Here is a 5,781-nt window from a genome sequence, read left to right on the forward strand (position 1 = left end):
AATCATATAATTCAGTCCAACAATTTAACATAGATAAGTTCATTTCATTATAATCCTTTACCTCATAAAATTATATACCATTAACATTCATCAACATTCGACATCCAATCAAGACAAGGACATTTTCATTAGTATCATAATATTATGACCTTTATTCATACCTCTACTACTTTCTATTTATTCCGTTCATCTTATCAAGTAAGCCACATACACTACATCATATGAGCATTAAGCAAATATGAATATTTATCACAACATGAACTTTCATCTCACATATTATCACATATGTATCATAAACCTTTATTCATACTTTTCTGAACCGAGACTTATCATAATCATAATTTTACTCAAATACCTTTACTTAACATTGAACATGGTTGGCGAGCTCGGTTGGAGAGTACCTGCCTAAATAAGACGGTACTTATACGCCGTCGGAAGACATCACACTATCACGGATCGCTGGCATGTATAGCTAAACTTTTACACATGCTAGGTTAGTCCGAGAACCGACTAAACCTGCTCTGATACCACTAAATGTAACACCCCGTACCCGAGACCGTTTCCGGAGTCGAACACGAGGTGTTAACGGACTTAATTCATTAATTAAACAGCTCATACAATTCATTTTAAAATTTCCAGACAAGCTGGCTAACTGCATCACAGTCGCTTTAAAATCATATCTCGAGTTACAAAACTCGAAATCCAATTCCGTAAATTTTTCCTGAAACTAGACTCATATATATATCTACTAATTTTTTTCTAGAATTTTTGGTTGGGCCAATTAGTACAGTTTATTAGTTAAAGTCTCCCCTGTTTCAGGGTTCAACTACTCTGACCTCTGTGTATTACAAATCAGATATCTCCTATACAGACCTTCAATGACTATGCCGTTTGTCTCTAATAAAACTAGACTCAATAAGGAATCTGTACATATAAAGCGTGACTTCTAATTATCTTTGTAAAATTTATGGTGAATTTCCAAAGTCAGAACAGGGATCCAGAAATCGCTCTGGCCCTGTTTCACAAAAATTTAAACATCTCATAAAATATAGCTCATATACCTGTTTTGCTTATTCCATATGAAAATAGACTCATCAAGCTTCGATTCCATAACTTATTCATTATTTAATTCCATTTCTACTATTTTTAGTGATTTTTCAAACTCACATCACTGCTGCTGTCTGAATCTATTTTATGGTAAATTTTACCTATTTCATGGTTTCCATGGATTAGCTAGCAATTTGACATACATAATACCAAATATGATCATGATTAGCCATTCCAATGGCTAATCATTACCAAGCATTTCTATTTCCATACCACTCAATAACCATATCATAAGACCATACATATAAAATGATTATAATGCTATACATGCCATACTCAAAATATACAAGCCATTATGCCAAGATGGTATACGGATAGTGTGAGCGTGCCTCCGACCGTTTCCGATTTCCGAGCTGGCTTGTCAACACTACAAGGAATGAAAAGGAGGAGTAAGCATAAATGCTTAGTAAGCTCACATGCAAATAGCAAGTAACATAACCATATAAGCAAACATAAAACATCATTTGCATAATCATCACCAAGACATTCATATCACCTTTTCATTTATCATCTTACCATATTGTTGTTATATCGAGTTTTCAACCCGAGGGTTAAGTACATACCTGTTCAAGTATCCATTTCACAACACTTACCAATACGTCCCTTTCATCTTGAGTATTCCTCCATTTGAGTAGAACTTTACCCGTTGAACACATCGGAATATAATTCGGATACATGGAAAGTTTGCACATAAGTGCCACTATATGTAGCCAAGCTACCATGTAACCCGCCCATAAGTGAACTCGGACTCAACTCAACGAGCTCGGGCGTTCGCATCCGTAAGTGAACTCGGACTCAACTCAACGAGTTCGGATGCCTAGTTACATCTCACGAACTCGGACTCAACTCAACGAGTTGGACGCAGCATCCATAAGTGAACTCGGACTCAACTTAACGAGTTCGGATGCTCAACCATCCTAGTGACATGTCACTTGTATCCTCATCTATTCCTAAGGTTCAAACGGGCTTTTCCTCGAACACTTATCCTTGCCGTCTTCCGTAGAATGCCAAATCAATACTGGTAACAATTATATTTAACAAGTAGTTCACATAATTTGCATATTATTTGAAATTAACCACAAAGCATACATTTCATAATAAAATTCAGCATAACATATAATTAACATCAATAACTTAAAATAACCATTATGCTACATTATTTACACATGAACTTACCTCGTATGCTAAAATGGCTATTTTACCATTTCGCCACAACTTGGTATTTTCCCCATTTTAGCTCTAATTTCAGTTTTCCTTGCTCTATCATTTAAAATATAGTCTAATTAGGACTCACATTATTCAAATTGACCCAAAATCATATTTTGGAAAAATTACAATTTTGCCCTAAACTTTTGCATATTTACACTTTTGCCCCAAAGCTCGTAAATTAAAATTCAGCCTATTTTCTTATGTTTTATGACATGCTGATCATTTTTCCTTCTATGGCAACATCAAATTCTCACTCTAACATGTACTTATGACTATTAGGTATTTTTACCGATTAAGCCCTTTTGCTCGTTTTCACTTAAAACCGAGTAGCACAAGTTGTCTAACATAATTTAAAACCTCAAATTCTATCATAAAACACCAAAATACACAAATTTCACCTATGGGTATTTTTCCAAATATAAACCCTAGGTTAAATTATTGCTAGCATAAGCTAAATCGAGCTACCGGGACTCCAAAAACGTAAAAATCATTAAAAACGAGGCTAGAACGGACTTACAATCGAGCTTGGAAGCTTGAAAAGCCCTAGCCATGGTTTCTCCTTGCTATATTCGGCCATGGGGTTGAAGATGAGCAAAATTGGCTTTTAATTTTGTATTTTAATTCATTTTACCCCTAAATGACCAAAATGCCCTTACTACTAAACTTTCCAAAAATTCCTTCCATGTCCTAATTTTTGTCCATAGACTTAGAAATTGGTAAAATTACTCTTTAAGGACCTCTAATTAATAATCTAATTCAATTTTATGCAAAATACTTCTAGAACACAAGTTTTGCAATTTATTCAATTTAGTCCCAAATTTCAAATTAAGCACTTTATGCATAAAATTTCTTCACTAAATTTTCACACAATCATGCAATCATATCATAGACCTTAAAATAATCATAAAATAATTATTTCTATCTCGGATTTTGTGGTCACGAAACCACTATTCCGACTAGGCCCAAAATCGATATTACAAGAAGTGCTCATCACTTGGATCTAGTCTTATTTTACAACTTCAAAAGCCAAATCCCTAAAATCTAGGGAGGCTGTCGATTTGGGCATATGGCCTTAAGGGATTGTAACTGATGTTTTCTTTCGGTGACTAGAATCTTCTTAAGCGTTGAATTAAAGGCGTGGTTCATTGGAGCAATCAGATTCGGAGCTAGCTATCGATTTTGGCAAAAAGGTAAGGTTTCGAAGGCTTTTTAGGGATATGGTTCGATCATGGATAAGTAAGTTTTGGGGGTTTAGTGATTATGGTTTGTAAATAAGAACTATGCTAATCGATTGTAGGTTATCGAAAGAGATCTCAGTAGCAGTTATCGCGAAACAGGTGTGTACCGAACACCCTTCTTTAGTTCAATTAAGAAAGTCAAAATGCCAAATCCGCATTTCATGGTCATGTAAGTATGCGAATGCTCTCAAGTCCTAGAAATAATTGTTAGATCTGGCACCGCAAGGTGGTAAGCACGTCGGCGTGATGTTTTAGCGTATTTTCGAAAAAGGGGCTCGATGGGCCAAAACTGGGCCCAATGGGCTTACGGACCAATATGGGTAAGAGATGGGCAAATTAGCTTTATTAGGTAGATGGTGGAATCAAATTGCATAAAACTGATAAAAATTATCAATTAGCTTGTGCAAGCGTAGATCACGAAATTACCCTAAAGAGCAAAATTACCAAATTACCCTAAAGAGCAAAATTACCGATATACCCTAGGGTTTTAAATTGGTGAATGCATGATTGATCAATGTTGTATTTTACATGATATGCTTTTATTAATATCATTGCATGGGGTTGGGGTATTAATGGAGGAAGTCTTGAAAGTGGTTCATCCACGTCTTGGAGGCTTTGCCTCAATCGATCGAATTTGAGTGGCGTTCTTTAAATGTGGTGTGTAGGGTGGGTGGGTTGAGATATTCCCCACATGGTGTGTAGGGCTGGTGCAGGCGGTGTAGCGGTTGGTGGGTTGAGTAGTCTCCCAGATGGGCTTGCATTCATTATTTCATTGATACTCATGTTATCGAACCGGGCCTATAGGCCACATTGTTATGTAAAAAGGGCTAAGGCCTTGCTATCAGATTCTAAAAGGGCTTGACCTCATGTACTATTATCTGAATAGGGCTTAGGCCCAATGGGCTCGAGCTGAATTGGGCTTTGGATGGGTTTCTGTATACACCGAGGTTTCCCAAACTCACCCCTTCCTCTTCCATCCTTGCGGTGAGCCCTAGAATTGGTGGACTTGGAGTCAAGGGATTCAGAGTGGCCATGAAGATTAATTGCCGATTTTAAAGAAGTTTAGCCTTTAATTGGATTATTTTATTTTTATTATGCTTAAAGTTGTAATAAGGCCGCTATTTTTAATTACTTTTATTTTAGGGATTATTAAACCGGTTAGCACTAGGGTTCGCTTTTATAAAATCTACTTGCTTTTAAAAGATCACGATGACGCAAAAGTTTCCATAAAGTAAATGTTTTCCCAAGAAAATAAATATTTTTAAGCAAACGATTTGCAACCTTAATCATTTTCTTAAGTGGTCATAATCAAACGGTTTTCTCAAAATTATACGAGATGTTAGAGTGTGGCAATGGCAATGGCGGTGTGCATGTCTAGGATTGGATCCAAGAGAGCTTGGTACTTAAGCATCCGACGGACTCACCTCCTCTTCTTCCCGGTTTTCCTACCGTGCGTAGCTTCCATTCACTTTAACTTACTTTTAAAAGTGTCTTTACAAAACCAACTCACTTTTTCCAAACTAAGTGTTTTGAACGCATCAATGTGGCGATCGATCCCCGGTCATAACATCCAGCCGGGTTTGGGGTGTTACATTTAGTGGTATCGAGCCTAGGTTGCAACAACTCGGTAGTGGATCGGTCCGAAAATCTTTTCAAAACTTGGGCCTAAAAAGGGTATTTTTGGAAATGGTAAGTTTTTGAAAATGTTCAAGTTTTTCTATTTGTTAAACGGGTTAAATCAATAGTTTTAAAATAAAAGTGTTTTCAAATCAAATCTTTTTTCAAGAAACAAGAACATGGGTTTTATGGATCGATCGGAAGTGGCACACCGAATCCCCTACACCAAGTCTGTAAGTATTTCTATTCCTCATATTACATTTGTATTAAGATATTATTGTAGATAGAACTGAGACCATATCATGACATTATAACTAGGGTAACCCTAAAAACTCTAGAATACCGAGATCGTAGCTAGGCTATGATTACGTGAAAATAGAAACTTGAAAATACTATCTCTCGCATAAGACATGTGAATAAATAGTAAAATTTTTGAGATCTTTGTAGTTAATTGATATGTGTACTTGGTAATGTAGAGTATTGATATGGATTCTGAGGATAAGAAAAGTCCGCCAACTTCGGGTAGCGGTAGCTCAGAGCTTGGTACTGAGGCACTGGCCGAGTTAGTAAGGAAAGTGGTAGAGGATGTATTGGATACAAAAATTAAGGA

The 5,781-nt window shown here is 36.3% G+C and overlaps 1 long non-coding RNA gene across 1 annotated transcript; it reads right to left on the reverse strand.

The window, feature by feature from the left end:
• Positions 1-1,190: 1,190 nt before the first annotated feature.
• Positions 1,191-1,779, reverse strand: LOC128280589 (uncharacterized). Its single transcript, XR_008270684.1, has 2 exons — positions 1,701-1,779; positions 1,191-1,474 (listed from the first exon to the last, which is right to left on the reverse strand). It is a non-coding gene; the product is annotated as an uncharacterized LOC128280589 (long non-coding RNA).
• Positions 1,780-5,781: the final 4,002 nt, after the last annotated feature.

The sequence above is a fragment of the Gossypium arboreum genome, chromosome 9 (assembly GCF_025698485.1).
Source record: "Gossypium arboreum isolate Shixiya-1 chromosome 9, ASM2569848v2, whole genome shotgun sequence".
NCBI lineage: Eukaryota > Viridiplantae > Streptophyta > Magnoliopsida > Malvales > Malvaceae > Gossypium > Gossypium arboreum.